This window comes from Pseudochaenichthys georgianus, chromosome 13, assembly GCF_902827115.2.
Source record: "Pseudochaenichthys georgianus chromosome 13, fPseGeo1.2, whole genome shotgun sequence".
Classification (NCBI taxonomy): Eukaryota; Metazoa; Chordata; class Actinopteri; order Perciformes; family Channichthyidae; genus Pseudochaenichthys; species Pseudochaenichthys georgianus.
In genome coordinates this window covers 12,746,947-12,766,791 of record NC_047515.1, presented here as the reverse complement: position 1 = coordinate 12,766,791, position 19,845 = coordinate 12,746,947, and positions in this window count along the sequence as shown.

Below are 19,845 nucleotides of genomic sequence, written 5' to 3'. Positions count from 1 at the left end.
CGTTCCAAACACGTGCTGAAAACATTAATCCAGTAACAGGTTGCATCTTCAAAGTTGTTGTTTTTTTAAGTCTTTTGTTTAGCTTGAACACTCACTACTGCATCGGGTCAGGTGCACCAATGGGCTGCATTTTTGACACAGCATTATTATATATTCTATTCATAGCCTTACTCTTCTGGTTTGCCAATTTACTGTTTACATGGAGAGAGAATTTATAAAGAAGTGCGTTCGACAAAGTTACAACGACCAGAGTACAGACAGGAAGTGAGGAAGGCTGACAGGAAGACGGGCCTGACTTTACTGCGCCGGCGCTAAGAGGGAGTTTCAAAATCGTGAACGCAGAGAGGACAAGAGGAAGGGGGGAGGAGTCGAGCCGACTGCCTGAGAAATGGAAACTGGCTCACTGAAAGAGGTTCAGCCAGGAAGGCACAGTGGCTGGTGGGTAATTCATAGCACAGAAAGGCTTGTAGGGTGAAAAACATTATTTAGCGGCCCCCACATCCTAATAGAAGCCAGATGTGGAGGGATTAACAAAGACCATTCCCCCTTCTCTTTCTCCCCTCACTCTGCCTCTCCTTCTCTCCCTCTTTGACTCCATCCCCCCTCTATCTGGAGTCCCTACTGTCTCGTTTTCTTCCACGCACTCTTTCATACTCAATATCAGGCTTTCCACCGCCACTCCTGCATATTTTTCCTTGAGAGTGCGAGATGCTCTGGGAATACGAGAGCAGTCAACACTCTGGTTTTGAGGTGAGACTTCGGAAAGCGTCACTGGGCCTTCCCAAACGGATCCTCTGTTTATCCCCGCACTGCCCGTGTGCAAACAGGAGCCTTGTGGTCTCTGGTGTCACTTCCCTCCAGGGGTTGCCAGGTCACACGTCAGGCAGCAACAAAACAGCCTGGCATCACTTTACCCAATGCTATCAGGACGTAATTAGTTTCCCTTTGCAGTGAGCTCTCCTGGCCACTACAAAGGTATGATTAACCAGTAGAGAGATACTGTTGTCATGTGGCGCCAGATTCTTCAAAAGATCTTCATAGTTTTGAGCCTGTGGCAGCATCACAGAAGCCAAAGTGCTATTACCTGGCCTGGCTTTGAACGCAGACCAAACTGCCACACATCAGACATGCCGAAACCCATATTGAGTATAGGCAATCCAGCTGCAGCGCCAAAAGACAGTTAGATGAGAGAGTAGGACAGATGTTTCAAGTCAGTTTGAGTGCATTAATCACTAAAATGTGTCGAGCAAGAGTGCTGCCAACGAAAAGAGCCTGCGTTCCTTCCAGCAGAATGGTATCCATTCCAAAGTCAACACATTATGTAAATTGAATAAGATCATTTTCGCTCTTCCCTCAACACTTACATCATCACCTGGGAATAAAGGCTCGATGTTGCAACGAGCGTTGCAGCCTTAGAAGACCTCTACAGCTGGGATGAAGCGTCGAGACAGGGCAGGTGCTTTTGGGAAAGTTTGCTTTGTTGCAGCTTATAATTTATGAACAGTATACTTTATGTTTTCAGCACTTGTGTGTATGTTCGTGTGTGTGTGTGTGTGTGTGTGTGTGTGTGTGTGTGTGTGTGTGTGTGTGTGTGTGTGTGTGTGTGTGTGTGTGTGTGTGTGTGTGTGTGTGTGTGTGTGTGTGTGTGTGTGTGTGTGTGTGTGTGTGTGTGTGTGTGTGTGTGTGTGTGTGTGTGTGTGTGTGTGTGTGTGTGTGTGTGTGTGTGTGTGTGTGTGTGTCTGCCTGTTGTTTATACAGTATAGTAAATGGTTGTTTAACAGTTTGTGTGTATATGTGAAGTTCTCATGCCAAAGCGCTTGCACATGTTTGTGTTAGAATAACTGTATATTATTGTATATTGTGTGTGTGTGTGTGTGTGTGTGTGTGTGTGTGTGTGTGTGTGTGTGTGTGTGTGTGGTGTGTGTGTGTGTGTGTGTGTGTGTGTGTGTGTGTGTGTGTGTGTGTGTGTGTGTGTGTGTGTGTGTGTGTGTGTGTGTGTGTGTGTGTGTGTGTGTGTGTGTGTGTGTGTGGTGTGTGTGTGTGTGTGTGTGTGTGTGTGTGTGTGTGTGTGTGTGTGTGTGTGTGTGTGTGTGTGTGTGTGTGTGTGTGTGTGTGTGTGTGAAAGCAGCGGGGGCAGGAGCTCAGAGAATGACAGCGTGTCTGTGGCGGGCAGAAACTCGAACTCTCTGATCTGGTCTCGGAGTCTCCTGCCTCCCAGCTGTCACTGCGCCTCTGGCAGCCTCCTCGGCCTCCCGCCCCCCCGCCCGCTCCCTTTGAAGACGGCTACCCAGGAAATTGAATGCTGTTTTCAAAGAAAGACAACAGAGGAGAGAAGAGCAAAGACACTGCGGAGAAATAGTAATGTGTGTGTGAAAAAAGGTGATGGAGAGGTTTTAGGTTAAAAAGGGTAAGAGATGTCCTTTTGTGAAGTGAATCTATTTGTTCACTAGTTACAATGATTTAATTTTTAAATCTGAGTGATGCTGACTTGAGAGTGCCTCATGTCCACTGGATTTGCTGTGACATTATCATTTCTTGGCAAAGTTTTTAATTTTTTTTTTCCTGAGATGGGAAATGGGACTTTATTTGTCAGTAAAGTTCTTCTTAACTTTGGGAAGGTGAGGTTTAATTTTTAAGGGTGGGTTTATGTAGATCATACCAAAGAAATTCTTTGAGTCAGGTCGACTACACATTTATCGATCAGAATCAGAAACAGGTTTATTGCCAAGTAGGTTAACACATACGAGGAGTCTTCCTTGGTGTACATGCTGCATACATAAACATAGTTAAAGAACATAACAAGTAAGTACGAATAAACAACCAAAAAATACAATAAAAACAATAGAAGCTAGTATACGTTAAATGTCCCATCATGCTATTTTTAGGCATATATTATGGGTCTCAGATATATATAGATAGATCTATGATGTGTTTTGCTCAAAATACCAAACAGATGATGCATTTTAGACATCCCTCATATCCCTCTGTTCCAGCCCTGTTAGAGAAGTGCTGATTCTGGGTCCTTAACTTGAAAAAAAAAAAAAAAAGAGGAGGAGGAGGAGGAGGAGGAGGAGGAGGAGGAGGAGGAGGTGGAGCCTGTGCTCAGCTAAATGCTGCCGTGATTAAATGCCATATCATGTTCCAAACCACATCAAGGACTATTTCTGAAACAGTATGGAGCTCCAATGCATTTTCTCTTGCGGGTTTTAGCTTTTCTTTTTTAATGCTTAATGTCTTTCATTTCTTTTTTGTAAAGCACTTTGAATTACCCTGCGTCGAAAAGTGCTATATAAATAAACTTGCCTTGCCTTGCCTTGCCTTGCCTTGCCTTGCCTTGCCTTATCACAAGGTGAGTTCCTTTTTTTAATTTCCTGCTTTTTTATACATACTCTCTCCAGTACAGCTTAGCTCTGAGTGTTAGCAATGCGTGCTAATGTAAACAAAGACCATATTACGTCCAAAACAGTCAGGCATTGTTTCTGATAGCAACTTTCTGATTGTGCCGTGGGTCCACATTTCCGATATTACGTTATATAGGACGCAAATCTGTATCAGCTCCGTTGTATCCCCGTTTTTAGAGATTTGGGTAAGAAGGAAAAGAGAGAGGGTTTTGTTTTCTGACACTTTGTGAGTTCCCTGACACACCGGGGACACATATAAAAGACATCAAAAAGTGCATTTTGCATGATAGGTCCCCTTTAAGATATAAACAAAGTATTTACATGTAATCTGGATATACAAAAAACCATGCTACCTACCATGCAGTATACTATTGCCAATTACTTAGGATAATAAAGTAAAATATGTGCAGTATCGTTATGGAAAGTGGATGAGAGGTAGCTTATACTGATGTGCAAATATTTTGAGGGTTGTGCAGAACTGGCAATACTTAAATTAAATAAATAAAAACGCTACATTACAAACTTAACAAAGCTGTGAATATGAGGAAGAGATTATAAATAAAGCTTATTATATGGGATGGAAACAAAAATACCTGGAGAAAAAAGTCTATGGGAGGCTGTGTGGCACAGTTGACTAGTGTGTTGGTGTTGGGATCAGGGGAGCACAGGTTCAAACCCCACTGCAGTCAGCATGTCATTGTGTCCCTGAGACACTTCACCCCAAATTGCTCCTGTGGGGATTTCCCACAGTGTTGAGTATGTAAGTTGCTTTGGATAAAAGCGTCTAACAAGTGACATGTAATGTGATACATTAGCAGTTGTTTCCATAACTGTGAATGCATAACAAGAAGTTATTAAAAGCCAACAAATCCATGCAAGAATATTATTAATAAAAAAAAGTGCAATAGAATAAATCACAAGTAAAGATAGGAATAAAGTTATCAAGAATACATAAGCATTAGAAAACATAAGCGTAAAGAAATAAAAGCAGTACCCATGAGTAAAAAACTGGTTCAAGGGATATTCATTACTGGACGTTAAAGCTAGTTGGGTAGTGGTGTGTGTCACATGTTCTCAGTGTTTGTACAACAGATGAATCCGAGCCCTCTGACCCGACGTCCTGCTCTCTCTGAAGCCTTTAGAACTCCCAGGGCGGGATTCGCTCTTACAGTAGAGCTTCCTTCAAACCCTTCCCTCCTCACGTCTCCGAGACAATACGGGAGTGTGCCAGAGCGCTGGGGTTCCAGTAGTTCTGCTGAGCTTTACACTGGAATAACATTTAGATGATCCATGTCTCTGAGGACAGCAGCCAGGCAGAGGGCAGATGGTTGTGTGGTTTGGCCCAACAGCGGACAGCTCTGAAGACAGGCAAACAAACAGTGATGGACAGGTGGGCGTCACACGGTGCCGAGCAGCCAGGATGGCAGTCAGATGGGAAGCAGCAGCGTAGGATTCTGATTGGCATCTTGGCATTAAGGGTTAAACCCATGAGCAAGTCTCCCGGCCAACAAAAATGTCTGCCTCATTAGATCTGGACCACGAGGCTGACCAGTTGTTCCAGAGGGGAAAGGGCTTGTGGAGCGCTGCTGGTCAGGACTGTAAAGTTTATAAACGCAACAGATGGGTTAACACGCTGTAAAATACCAAGGTAGAGAGTTGTGTCTTTTTATGGTAATGACGAACACTGTGTGGTATTACTTCAACCTCTTTAAAAGTGGGACTTATTTAAAGAGTAATTTTTATTGCCGAGAAACATATTTCTCATACAAATGAAAACAGTGATTTCAAACTCAAAGGAAACGTTTTAATATATGTTTTCTTTTCAATACACAGCTGACATGAATGAACATTTTCATTTCATTTCAAACCTTTATTTATGCAGGTGAATCCCATTGAGATCTTTTTCAAGGGCGACCTGCTGCAAGTAGGTTCCACATGAATACATATAAACATAACACAAAAACAAAAAGGACATCATACAGTACATTTACAGCGACTACAGTTTACATAGCTAGTAACATTTACAGGTTCCAACAGTTTCCGATCGGATAGCATCTATCCTTGCTTTAAAAACATTTAGTGGAACCAAATTGCTCAGCTTCCATTCCTTTTGCAGACTGTTCCAAGACAGAGGAGCTGCACATCTAAAAGCTATCTTCCCTAAGACAGTCCTAGCAGTTGGCACATTTAATAAAACCACAGCATGCGATCTCAGGCAGTAGCCACTTACAATTCGCCGTGAGATCAGGGAGCAGATGGGATGGAAGTTTCCCTAACATGGCTTTGTATATAAAAATGTACCAGTGACTGAGCCTCCGTACAGTTAATAGCAAACCTGCCCTTGCATACAGGGTACAGTGATGGGTTAATGCTTTACAGTTTGTCACAAATCTTAGTGCACTGTGATACGCAGCATCTAACTTGACCAGGCAATGGGCAGGTGCATTCATATAGACCAGATCCCCATAGTCCAGCACAGGTAAAAAGGTCACAGTGACTAGCCTTTTCCTGGCCTCAAGCGAGAAACAGGACTTGTTCCTGTAGAAGAACCCTAGCCTAACCCTCAGTTTTATTTATCCTCAGCAGGTTATTGACATGAAGTTTAAAAGTGAGACAATCATCAAGCCAGATACCAAGGTATTTGTAACAGGTAACCACTTCAAGTTTAATTCCTTGCGTAGTTACAATATCTAAAACAGGCTCTGGTGTCTTTTTAGCTTTTGAAAAGAGCATTACCTTAGTTTTCTCAACATTTAAAAGAAGCTTTAGTTCAGCGAGCTGAGTCTGAATAGTGTTAAAAACAGCTTGCAATTCAACAACAGCCCCCTTTAATGGAGGGACCTGCACAATACATCACGGTATTGTCCGCATAAAAATGTAAGGTTGCCCCATCGACATTTTCACCTAAACTATTGATATAGATGGAGAATAATAGCGGACCTAAAACAGAACCTTGTGGGACACCATTAGTAATGTTTAACCACTCAGAAGACAGCCCATCAAAGTGAACACATTGGGACCTTTCAGAGAGGTAGTTCACAAACCACCCCACTGCATGGCAGGATAAGCCAATACTGAGTAGCCTCTGCTTCCAGATGTGATGATCGACGGTATCAAACGCTTTGGACAAGTCAACAAATAGAGCTGCACAACTCTGATTTTTGTCTAAGATATTAGCAATATCATTCACCACTTTCATTGTCGCAGTGATGGTGCTATGTTGCTTTCTGAAGCCTGACTGATGTTTAGACAGGATGTCATTTTTACATAAAAACTCCTTTACCTGTTCACTCACTAGGCTTTCAAGAACCTTAGCCAGAACTGACAATTTAGAGATGGGCCTATAATTATTTAATAAGGTGGCCTCCCCTCCTTTTAGTAAAGGCAGGACATAAGCTGACTTCCATACTTTTGGAATTGCATTTGTGCTGAGGGAGAGGTTAAAAGAGAAGTGAGAGATGGAGCAATAAAATCTGCAGCTATCTTTAAAAAGAAAGGATCTACGTTGTCCGGGCCAGCCATTACAACAATTTAATCTTGCCCTTTTGAAGACCTTTCCTCATTTTTCACTTGCAGTTTGGTAAAATGGTCAAGGCGTCTTGTTTATCCGTATCACAACCTCTGCATCTGCTACTCTGTCTCCTGTCGGATTACAGCCAAGCTTAAATCAAGCTTTAGCGCTAATTCCTGTAAAAACTAGCGTAGCCTAGTTTATTAGCTTGAAAACTGTTTATGGATATTAATTTAAATCGCATATCATTATTTCAAATTGAATGAATTGAAACAGGACTATTTGTGATAAATGGTTCTGTAAACTTTTCTTATTTTACTGTCATATTTCTTGTTTAGATCCACAACGAAATATAGACAATAAAGCGAGCTACTCGAGGAGTTTAATTAATAAAGAGAAACACGGTACAGTGCAGAATGAAACTGATTTTCAATGGGCTTCTTTCTCTACATGTATAAAGCAAGACATCTATTATAGAACGTTAGATCTATCTTAGAGGTCACAATAAACCTTGACGCAACAAACCCAGAAAACACGTTGTGATAAGAGGTGTGAGTGACCACGAAAAGCTAGATATCTTGCCTTAAATGGAAGTTCAGCCCTCATTCTCTGAAAGATATCAAAAAAGTATTGAGAATAAAGAGGAAACTGGAGAATGGAAAACAAGGAGAAAAAGAAACAACAGTGGATAATTCAAAACAGAAAATCATTTGATCCGAGACTGAACATCAAAGACAACAGTGTCAAAGCATCAGATGGGGGATTTTAGAGCAAAATGGTTTTCAAAGTCAACACCAAAGAATATGTTTAATATTTCTCTTCCACTTTAGTCCTTAATGTGACATGTTTTCCCCTCTGTCCCTGATATGTTCACTCTATGCCTTTTATTGTGTCTTCATGGGTTTCTCCAAATGTTATATAGTCCATTCACGAGTATAAAGAGTGCACCCCTACAGCGTTCCCCTTCTACAGTTACACTATAGCGCCAGCTGGGCCAAAATATTTGCAGAAGTAAACCATTACATGACTAAATATGAGTAAGGGATCTCGTGAAACCATGTAATTGTGGAGTAATACAGCCTGAGGGGCTGAAGGGTTAATTCACTCAACCTTTAAATGTTAACAGTTGCACGAGTAAATATCTCTTCTCCATTCACATATCAGACTTTCACAGCGCATTCACAGGCGCTGTGAAAGTCTGATATATGGATACGTTTTTTTATTTTGTATTAACAGTCAGACATATTATTTCTAGTAACAGTAGCAGCATGAGTCAGAAAGTGAATCCCCCGCTGTGTGGTTTCCCAGTGTTAAATGGGAGTTATTAGATGATATCCTTACAGTTTGTGACTTTGCTTGCAGATTAAACCCAGCGCCAGTCTGTTACTCTGTAACTCTGCCTCCCACAGGAGGTCACAAGTTCACGGCAGCCTCTTATCACCTTCTGATGTATTTTCTCCTTCAAGCTGCCTTGGTATCCATGGCGACAGGTCTACAATGGTGAACTGGAGACACACACAAGAGGAGAAAATAAAGGAGGCTTGAGAAGTGTTCATTCACACTACGAAAGAACATGTACAAACACATGCAAGCCAGTGAGCTGAGATGTAGTCAAGGAAGAAACAAACATGCACAGTTAGCATTTGACTGCATGATGCCATACAAATGTTGTCTCAAAAGAACCTATTTTAAATTATATCAAACCATTTCTAGGTTTAAAGTAACAGTAGGCCTACACTTATTCACCTTGTCGCTGACAGTCAGGGTTAGGGTTGGATGAGAAGATACCTCTGCCATGTAGCTATAACATGCAAACAGTTAGCTTAGCATAAGAAACTGGAACTGTAAAAACGTTTCAAAATCTACCTGGCAACACCTTTTAAAGCTGACTTATTAATAAGATAAATATTGTGTATTACATCTGTACAATATTGTAAAACCTAAAAATGTCTTACGTTCAAAATGCTTCAGCGTGATGTTGTGTGCTAATTGTGTGTGCTAATTTCTCTTAGGCCAACAGTTTGTATATTGTATATTGTTATGCAAATTAAAACTTGGTTGCTATTTTGGAGTGGAACAGATTCCCTGCTGATAAACAAATGGTTCATTAACAGAGCAAGGCAGGTTATTTGTTTTTGGCAGAGGTTTGCGTTCTTTGAGTACCTTTGAAGAATAGCATTGCAAGTTGCAGCGCTAAATATGTGCTAATATTGACTGCTAGCGTCTCATTCCTTTATTTTGTTAGTAGGCTATTGGGGCAGGCTGTGACATGAACATCTACTCTATCTTAACATGTGCATACCGTCTTTCACATTACAAAACACGTGTTTTGATCAGCAAGGCGTCACAAGTCAACTTGGCAAACAGAATGAATAATTAATTTATGGAGTTTGACTTCTTCCCAAGGCCATTATTTTGCCATGAATCTAGTATCTTGTATCTTATTGTAATGAATCAAATATAATAAAAAGAGAAAAAAAGCCAGTCAGGAAACAATAAAGAAGTAAACAAACTAAATATACTTTATCTATTGGTTTAACTATCTGCCCGTCTTTTATGCTCCAGCACCTTTACTCTCTGATCAACAGCAATTCGTTTTCTGACCTGCATCCCCAGGTGTGGAGGTGAGGGGTGAGAGCTTTATGGCGGAGCGAGTGGGGGTCGGGACCTGCGCTCCATGGAATTTGAGTGTCACCATGGTAATCACAAAGGAGCGGTGAGAATGACAGGTAGCCCCTGAGGGCTGTAAATAACAGATATGCCCTCATACTTATGGGAAGGGGGAAGGTTGAGGGGGCAGGGGGGGGCTAAAAGCCTTGTGTAGCTCAAAACAGGAAATGAGTATAAGAGGGAAGGATGGGGCAAACAAAAACAGACAAATGGGAAAAGATAATTGCATTTGAGGAGCAAAGGAATGCCACCAGCTGAAGGGCAGAATCTCATATCCCGCTCGTTAAACCTCACAAAATGTATACATTCAACCGTTTACAGGGACTTTTAACCCGCAAAATCTACCTGTCTAGTTTATTGGTTAGGAAATAAATCACAAAACGAAGAATTGGAGGAAGTCGATAAAGGTGACTTTTCTTTGCACAGTTATAAAACATGGAAGGTGGCCAAAAATGTGTAATGAAAGCAATACGAAAAAAAGAATGAACTGTATCCGTTGTATAACCTTCACATTTGAAATGTAGATAATCGGCTGCAGGCACATAAGAAACATCTTATTTCTTGGTACGGAGCATGAGAGTAAAAATGGTCCAGATCACTGGAGACACAAGCTTGAGACAGGGCCAGCGTCATCCCAAACACACTGGCTTGTCTGGCTTGTCAATATGTGGAATGAGGAGCATTGAGGAGGCAAGTTGTTTAAACGTGTTCCGAGAAGCACATGCAGAGACAGAGGCCAGCGACGCTTCGCTTTGGACGCAGCGAGCCAGAGACGGTGGCGTGTTTCTCCCGAAGGCTCTGTGAAGTATTCCTCTAAGCCAACACACATGCAGGACCGGTGCCAAGGGGGAGGCAGGGGGTACGGGAGGAGGGAGGAGGGTCAACATCAAAACACATGGAGGACAATCATACACTGATGTTACTGACTTCATCTGAAATAACTTCCCTGAACCTGAATGATGGGAACACCTCTTTTTAGGATGTGGAAAACTTAAAGAGATTAGTGCTAACAAGAAACATGTTTCGGAAAACGTAAGCACACAAATGGACGTAATTTACTTCGACACACGCGTCATTATGTCCATTGGATTTGTAAACTGCTTTATTTTAAGCTGCATGATCACGAAAGTTTTCCATGTTCCTTCCCTCTTTCATTGCACGCACAATGCTCCCATACAACCTGTGGAGCACTTATTGATCCGCCCGAACAATCCTAAATAGAGCCGGAAACTGGATACTGCAGCTCTTTCTGCACTCTGTCAGTTGATCCAAGAGAGCATAAGGGACTCAGGTGTATACAAAATAAAGAGATGGGGAGGAATGGGCCATCTTTCAAGGATGAGAGGGAGGGGTGAGACCTTCACCCACCCCCAGGGTAGGTCGCAGTCCCTGGCCTCTGACCTCTCTCTGAAAGAAGGGAATTTAGGGGGGGAGAAAGAAACATGTCTGAGCAGAGCGAGGAGCAGAGGAGCCAAGGGAACAAAGACTCGACACAAGCAGCACGCCACGTAACACGTCTATATAACTTCCTCTTGACTGCCTTCTGTTTATTTTATTTTTTTGTTTTGTTGTTATGTTTGTTTTTGCCTGTCCTTGTTTGTCTACCCTCCCTCACACTGTAAAGCGTCTTTGAGTCTGAGAAAATCGCTATATAAATATAATTTATTATAATTATTATATTAAAAGAGCAACAGAAGTTCTCAGTAAAGAAGGAAAGAATTCAAACATTTGCAAAAAACATGGATTTAAAACCAAAAAAGGTGCAAATGTCCAATCTCTGTGTTATTAATGTAAAAACACTTACATGTGTGTTAGTGCTGGACAGTTTCTGGAGCCTCTTTCCTGTCATGTTTGCGCAATCAGCCAGCCCGACATCACATGCATACCTGAGTGATGCCCATCAGAGCAGTCTGACTCTGTGCCGTCCAGCCTCGGAGCCACTTCAGAGGTTTGTTCATCTCTCTTGTTCTTCACTTTACTTCTTTAATCTGCTTTAAAGGGCCCAGGTGACCCCTGACCCCTCATACATCTGTCTCAGAGGGCATGTGCCTTCCAGATGTGGAAGTACCTGACTCCCCGACGGCACAAAACCAAACAATTCAATAAGGCATCAGTAGATGGCAGCACACAAAGATTTCATGCAGAAAAGAAAATGAGCAATTCTTTTTTTTAAGTAAAGTGTGTCTGCAACTGGATGACAAACAATTGGTTTAGGAACTGAATCTCTGCAGATACCATATGGTGTGTAACGCTTGCTCTGACACGTGTGACTGATTATCAGTGTACGAACTGAAGTCAATCATCTTTTAATGAGATGACAGCCACTGAATGAATGAGGAGGCATAAAAGCAGAACAAATGCTAAGATAATCATAATGCAAGCCAAGATGATGAGCTCATTTAAATTTAAAAAAAAGTCAGTGACAATATGTGACTTATTACTTCTCTTCCTGCTCCAGATGTTCAGTGTCTATAAAAGCCTCATTGAATAAAAAGTGGGGGTAAGTTTTTGTTTTCACGTGTGTTTAAGTGTGTTTCCTTTCCAAAAATATGGGCCCAGCCAGCAGCTGTTCAAGAAAATATTTAACATCCACATTGTTATTCTCTAAGCGTGCTAAAATAAATCTCTTCCACATGAAGAACGTTACAATACTTGAAGGTACAATGTGTAATGACTGGCCACATTCTCCAAAGAAATAGACGGCAGCATTTCACCTCTAAAGCTTGATTCATAAAATTAAACTGTAGTCATCAGTTTTTTTTTTAAGTCTAACCCCCTAACCCTAACCCCTAACCCAAACGCCTGAAACTGAAAGCCGAACACTGCTCTCTTATAGTGTTCAAGTGTGCTGCAGCGTATAGTGTAAAATAAAGATAAGATATACTTTATTTATCCCAAATTGGGACATTTGGGAGGACTGGAAACTCACTTCTGACTTGAGTATTAGCAGAAAGGACAGGCCATTTCTAGTCGGATGGCATCTCAGGATCTCTGCATCACAATACTGTACAATTGACATGACGTCATAATGGTTACTTCTTCACATTCTTTTGGCAATGTTTGTTCACTTTTTAGTGTTTTAAAACTAAAGTTTGAACCATATCTTACACATTGAACCCTAAATGATAATAATAATTCAGTAAATAGTGAGGAAAGTGCCAACGTTAAGGCTGATGGTGAAGGAGATTCAAACCGACTTAACTTGCTTCATGAAAATAAGGCTGGCTGAGAGGATACACAAACAAACAGCCAAACCGCATGCATGTTCCGTTCAGCTGATGGGGTAAATCAACAAGGACTGCAAATGGGCCAGTGGTCAAGTTCCAGTGAATGACGCAAGATGAAAGTTTACTTTGTCAACACTGCTGGCTTGAACTTGTCCAACTGACTCGACATGTTCTTGCCGCAAGTTTTTATAAACTGTTCTCCACTGGCCACATTATCTGGCTCCCAAAAAACGGGGGCCAAATCAGGGCTCCGACCTTGTTTCTTGCCTTATTTTCTCCGTACCGCTGTCAGTCCATGCCGTGAGCTTGAGCTGTGCTCTCTCACAGATGAGGAATTTCAACCCATCTTGGTCTGTAAATGCACCATACATGTATGACTTTCCACCTCCTCCCCATCGCATCTCCTCTCGTCACTCTTCATTAGGGAAGCGGTTGCGCATTTTCTCAGTCCCCAAAGCGTTCAGTGCTACAACACACTCTTTCCCTGTCCGATTAAACACACTAACAAGCTTAGCCGGTGTGTGAAAGCCAGATTTACCGCCGTTCCTCTATGCTGGTAATTATTGGCAGAGCACACTGTAACAATTCTGGTTATAAAACTGCTTGCTCTGTCACGGTCCACCCGCTGACCTCCCAACCTCCATCCTTCCTTCACACCCTCTCTTTCTCTCTCTCTTGCTGTCTCCCTTGATCTCCTGCTCTCTCTCTTCCAGTTTGTCCAGCTCCAGGATTCTCTGCAGAGCCAAAGAGCTAAGAGAGCCAGAGAGAGAGCCCTCTCTTCATGGAGGGGGGAAAATGCTGAGAACAAGTCAGAGTGAGAAAGGAGGCCATTGTAGGGGGCTGGCCTGGGGACAAGTCACCCATTCAGATGCGGCCAACCGTGTACAATGGCTAAACTAACATCATTGACATTTGGAGTTGCCCAAGCTTTAGAGTGAGAGGAAAGGGGAGGGGGGGTTGCCATCAGGGGCGGGAAGGCTGGCGAGGAGAGCAGTGTTGGAGAAGGTCCTTCAGAGGCACCAGCCATTGATCAAAAATGCATGTCAGCGGCTGGGATCAGACCAGTGTGCCCTCTCTTAGCTTTCATGCACTGGAGAAACAGGGGGTGGGGGGGGGGTGCAGAAGAACGGCTGGAGGAGGGGGAGGACATCTGAGATAGCCACCTTTCTAAACCCTGTCCCCATGGGCAAGGCAACACAAGGCCACCCGGGGCCAACAGGGTGATAGAGAACAGGCTGATGCTTGATCAAAGCGCTCAGATAGCACTGCTTGTTACACTCCATTGGTCCTACTATGGGATTAATGATAAAGTGAGCAGCCAAGTGGCCTTCATGGCAGCTACTAATGAGTCATTCAAATGCTCTTGACTGATATGGATGTGGCCCGGTATCTATTACAGTGGTGCACCAGAGGAGATGTTCTCCTGTTAAAATTCCAATGTAAAAAGGCTTCAGCATCACCAGATAGCAGCATCCTATCTTCAAGGGAGAATACCAGGTCGTATGGTGCTGCTGATTAGACCATCTGTCTGGAGATACAGTACATGCCAGAGCCTCGATTCACCTTTAAGGCAAGACACTACAAGTAATAGTAAGTTATCATTTGGGTAAGTTTCATGGTTGTACCTATAGGTCTTTTTTTCGACCCAAATCTTTCATTATGTAAAAAAAACAAAAAAACGTCTTTAAAGACAAAATCTCCACTTACACCACTTTCTAGTTTAATTTCTATATCGATACAGAAGGTTTTTACTGAGTGTTTCTGTTTATTTCATTCACAGTCTGATTTATATTACATCTTGTTCCAAATGAAATGGCAAAAAAATAAAAGTTTAACAGTATCATTTAAGACATACCCAACATTCCTCACTCTGATAAGTCGTAAAAAAGAAAAATTGAACCTGGCTTTATCCAATGTTCAGATTTCTGTTATAAATGTTCACAAATGATGTCACATTTACTAAGATAATGTCTTATTTGAGTATTTAAACATAACATTTGAAAAAACATGAATTACAATGAAAATGATATGCTGTTCACCTATAGTTTACCCCATGAAGAACATGTTCTTCTCTGAATGTATTTTTTTAAAACCATGTTAAACTAAAGCCTTTGTAATGCTTCCTCAGTCGTAGGCTTGCATCAAAGTCAGCTGGTCTTAGGCCCTACTAACTCTTGATTCACATACACAGGTGTTTTTAATGTATTTATTTTACCTGATTACACTCTTTCGCGAGTGTTTTTTTGAAGGCGGAACATTTTACACCTTAATTCTTCCCAAATTGTAAAGTTTGGTGATTCCCATATTTTTTTTTAACAGTATAGCACTAATTAACATCACATTGAGGTCATTCGGGACAACACAAAACACCTGTGAAGGTCAGCCTTTAGGTTTGACACTTTTTGTTTGTTTGATTTTTGTTATGCATTTATCTCTTTGATAAAATGCCTGCGACGAAACGAGGTTTAAGTTGTCACCTTAAAATATAATGATCAACATGCTGAGAGTTAGCTGCACTTTCAATCAAGGCTTCAGGTAGGGTCACCTGTAAGAAGCAGCAAGCAACAGGTGATGGACTGAGTGATCACAGAAAGAACTGCCAGTTGTGTGGAGTGGAAACATTTTGAATCGTTGGCTGGAGAGTTCAACTTTGGGATCCAAATGTTAATCGGGGCTGCTACAGAGCCAAGATTTGAATGCCGTTCCATCATCTTTTTGGCCCACATTTGTACGGTCAAACAACTGGGACAGGGGCTGCTGTGGGTCCTGCAGCTGGCAACATCTCCCTCTCTCTCTTGAGGACACAGTCCAGGGTGCTTCAGGGAAAGGCCACATCAACACACGTCTGTCTGATGACGTCCACGAGCTGCGGGGAAGCTTGTGAAGGCACCCACTGTTTAAACAAGCCTGTGCATGTGGCTGAATGGGTAAACAGGACCGGACCACCTAGCCTGTGCTGCTTTGCCTGGCAGCCTGGAGAGAGCCTGGCATGGAAGGGCCGTAGTACCGCATCGTCATCTTTACGGTCCTGCCTCCTGTTCTGCCTGCACGTCGGGACCCTTGAGGGCAAAGCCCCCCTTTCCTGCACTCATGCCTATGATTTAGCAGGGGCAGCTTAGTCTCTTAAATGCAATAACAGCTGCTAAAAGCAACAAACTGAGAACCTGATATATACTCTGAAGGACTGACCCCTGCTCGTGAATCAGCTCCTAGACAGGAGGTACTTGAGCATGGGTCATGAACAGAGTTCCCTGCAATGCCCTCTAGATCCCCTTGCCTAATCACCAGGCTATTTTTGGGTCCCTCTCCGCATATCAAAAGGCCTCTAAATGTCTCTTCGGCGTGGAGAGAATGTCTTTGGTTTGATTTAAAGCAGATGATGTCTTGTGGGTTTTTTTGGTTCTGAAATTATATTGTTGTTTCATGTTATGTTTATTTTTGAATCCAGTCATTTACAGTGTTTCGGCATTCGCTCAAAGATATCCGACGACGCTCAGAATGCCTCGACACAACGTCCCAAACAGATGCTTTTCATAAGACACTGTATTTACAGGATGAAGCTGTTGATGTGCTGCCATAGCTGTTGGTATGTTTGGACAAGAAATGAGCCGAGATGAGTAGACATATGCATGCTGTGTGCGTATGGACTTCTTCGCATACTGCGACTCGCGCGCCTAGGGCCAGCAGTTCCTTGGTCATGCATTCCCAGGGTGCATTGCTTTCTGACAGCTGTGGGGGCCTGTTAACACCCTGATCAGCGATGTGATTATGACTCTCTTAAGATACTGAACCACACGCAGCTTCTGTTGGACAAAGACGGGCCTGTCCACGCCGCCCGGGAGATCCTGACATAACCCCAGCTGGAACAGGCGGCACATTTATCTGGGCCGGTGTCCAGCGCACCTTCTCTGTCCTGGGAGGTTAGGGGCACAGGGAGCTATGTTCCCCTTGGCGAACAGAGGAGGGGGTGTTACAATTGATACACAAACTGTATACAATCAACACTCATAACATGCCACGGTGGGCCACCCCCTGAGCAAAGGCCACCCAACGGACTGGACTACTGGATACAGAGATTTGCGTTGTTAAATGTTTTTCCCATTTGTTGATGTTTTGACATTTCTGCATTTTGTGTGTGTCCCGGGATTTCAATGTGTATTTTCAATTTAATATCAGTGAGTCCACACATGGATGATGGGAAATGGGTAAAACATCCCTGTCCTTCAAAATCGAGGGATGTCCTGCCAACACCTTAGTGCATCTGGCATAGACATTTCTGCAGCAGTGATTAATAAGCGATTGAATAGGAAACATGGAGAACTCCACCTGAGACACGGCTGGGGGTTTAATCTCCAGCAAATGATGGAAAATGTTTTAGTTGAGGTTGTGCTGCAATCACTACAGGTCAAGACTACCAACATGGCGTCATTGAGGACGAGGAAGTAGAACATCCAAGACACCATTTTACTGCTGGGCCTGGGGCCTAAGTTTGACAGCATTCATGCCTCATTACAGCAGCAGCAACTGTATGTTGGACATCTTACAGATATGAGATGATGTCCAATAAATATGAAGCTCAGTGTGTGTGCAGAGGGAGCAATATGTGACTAAACAGAGACTTCTCTTTCAGCCAAAGTATTTTATGTTCTTATAGGATTTATTCCAAAATCAACCGCCCAATATTTTAAAGGCAAAAGAGGTGGCTCTATAAAGATGGCAGCTGTTTTCTGCTTGGATTCACAGAGGTTGCAATAAAGACACAATCATGGCAAACACTATATTAATATGGCCAAAGAAACTTCTCAAACATATTGCAAACAATAATTACTTTGCCAATAACTCACAGGGACTGCCCATTGTTCTGTTGGCCCATTTTACAGAAAACCCAAAAGTCAGAACATTGTCGTTAAGTACTGTATGCCTGTTACCTGAAATACAAGCAGCCATTATACCAAATGCCCATTGTTTTAAAAATCCACACTCCCTGAAACAAAGACTCACTTTTGTCTATGTCTATGCAGAATGAACGCTGCTAACGGCAAGGCAAGATACGCACTACACTGCCTCTGATTCGGTGCCTATGTGTTTAGGGTTGGTCAATTAGAAGTGAGATTGGTTGAGTTGAGGGTAAGAACTTAATCAGAGGCAGAGAAAGGTGGGACATGCCGTTGCAGAGTGCATTTCTTTTCTTTTTTTCTTCTCACATATGGGACACTTTTTGGGGTTTTCGGAATAAAAGTGTTGAATGGCATGACACTAACAAACAATGGCATAGCAACGTAACACTTCTTAACGCCACTCCTGGCGTAGCATATAAGCCATGAAGAGGTGATGAAGAGATTGCGGCACATAAGTAGTGTGTTTAACTATCTTGTGGAGTGAAAAACTGTGTGAACATCAGTCACTTGAAAGACCTATCTTCAGTGGACTATTCCATACATATTTTGGGAGATTTCCATCTCATTTTAAACCTGAAAAACACACCTGAGTTGTGTTCTCAATGCTTATGTCTCACATGTGACCTTTAGCTTTTTGTAGATATTTCAGGGAGTGTCAGCGGCCTTGATTGCAAACAGCACTCCCATGTCTGTTTTTCCTCGGCACATGAAACAGGAAGTCGCCTGAAGCAATCAGAAGAATCAGACATCTCTCTGTATCTGCCTCTCTCTCTCTTGTCTCTCCATCTCGGTTCATTCAGATCATCTGTCCCGAACTGCTCTGGGCCAGCCTTGGCTGTTCCAACAACATAATTCAATTGTCTTTTTATCCACAGGCGATGAATAACCCCTAAATAGTAAATCAGCGTAGTGGCATCTCATCTCTGGACTGGAGCGCTGCTCTGATGGGTCCTCGGGGGCTTGGATGGAGAGAGACTAAGCAGGCTCCATTCCATCCCCCACTGGTGCAAATCAAAATAAAAGCCCCTCCAAAAAGGCTCAGCATGTGCTCAAGTCATTTGAGGCCCTGTCAAGAAAATACATCCCTGATTCCCATCCACATATTGACAGACAGACAAATCAAAAATGCCTTCCAGGCCGAAGCACACCCTCTCAATTTCAGCACTGTCACCAGAAGCTTATGGTGTGATGATGACACACAGTGAGCAGCATATGTGTGAACGTTTGTCTACATTTCATCAATGAATCAGACAAAAAGGGTGCCAGTGAGAAGGATTGACGAACTGCATCTTACAATAACACAAGTAAAGAGATACAACATAAGCAAATGAAGGAAACCCATGTAGTGTAACGAAATACAAAAACACTTTGAATTGTACACAGCAGTGTGTGCGTGCGTGCGTGTGTGTGTGTGTGTGTGTGTGTGTGTGTGTGTGTGTGTGTGTGTGTGTGTGTGTGTGTGTGTGTGTGTGTGTGTGTGTGTGTGTGTGTGTGTGTGTGTGTGTGTGTGTGTGTGTGTGTGTGTGTGTGTGTGTGTGTGTGTGTGTGTGTGTGTGTGTGTGTGTGTGTGTGTGTGTGTGTGTGTGTGTGTGTGTGTGTGTGTGTGTGTGACAAAGGGGGTGTCGCCCAGCAGCAGATGTTGGTGTTTTGTCAGAATAATTTGGTGGGAATTTTCATGAGCTGCACAAGGCCACAGCTGGGTTACAGGTGGGAGAAGGAGGGGTGGGGGGCGGTATAGGTTGTGGTAGGAGGGGGGTTAAGTAAGAGGAACCTCCGGACCCAAAACCTGTTCTGGGCCAAAACCAGCCAGAGACTTAGACATACAGACATAAGGAGATGTATTTTGGATGAACACAGCTATTTTCCATATTATTATGTTCCTTATCATATACCGTTTGTCCTGTATTACTAATGAATATACAGGCCTGGATACACTCAGGGGCTCCTGGCCTTCTGTTTTTCGTGTATTTGCAGCATCGATGCACTCACAGACCAGATTGAAATGTTGCTCAGACAAATGCAGTTTTTTCTGCAAACACAAGCTCCACTCAATTCTGTTTTAAAGCATGTGAGGAAACAAGAGAGAAAATAAAGTTTAAAAAAGAAAGCAAGACATTCGGAGTGGCAATTACCTCAGC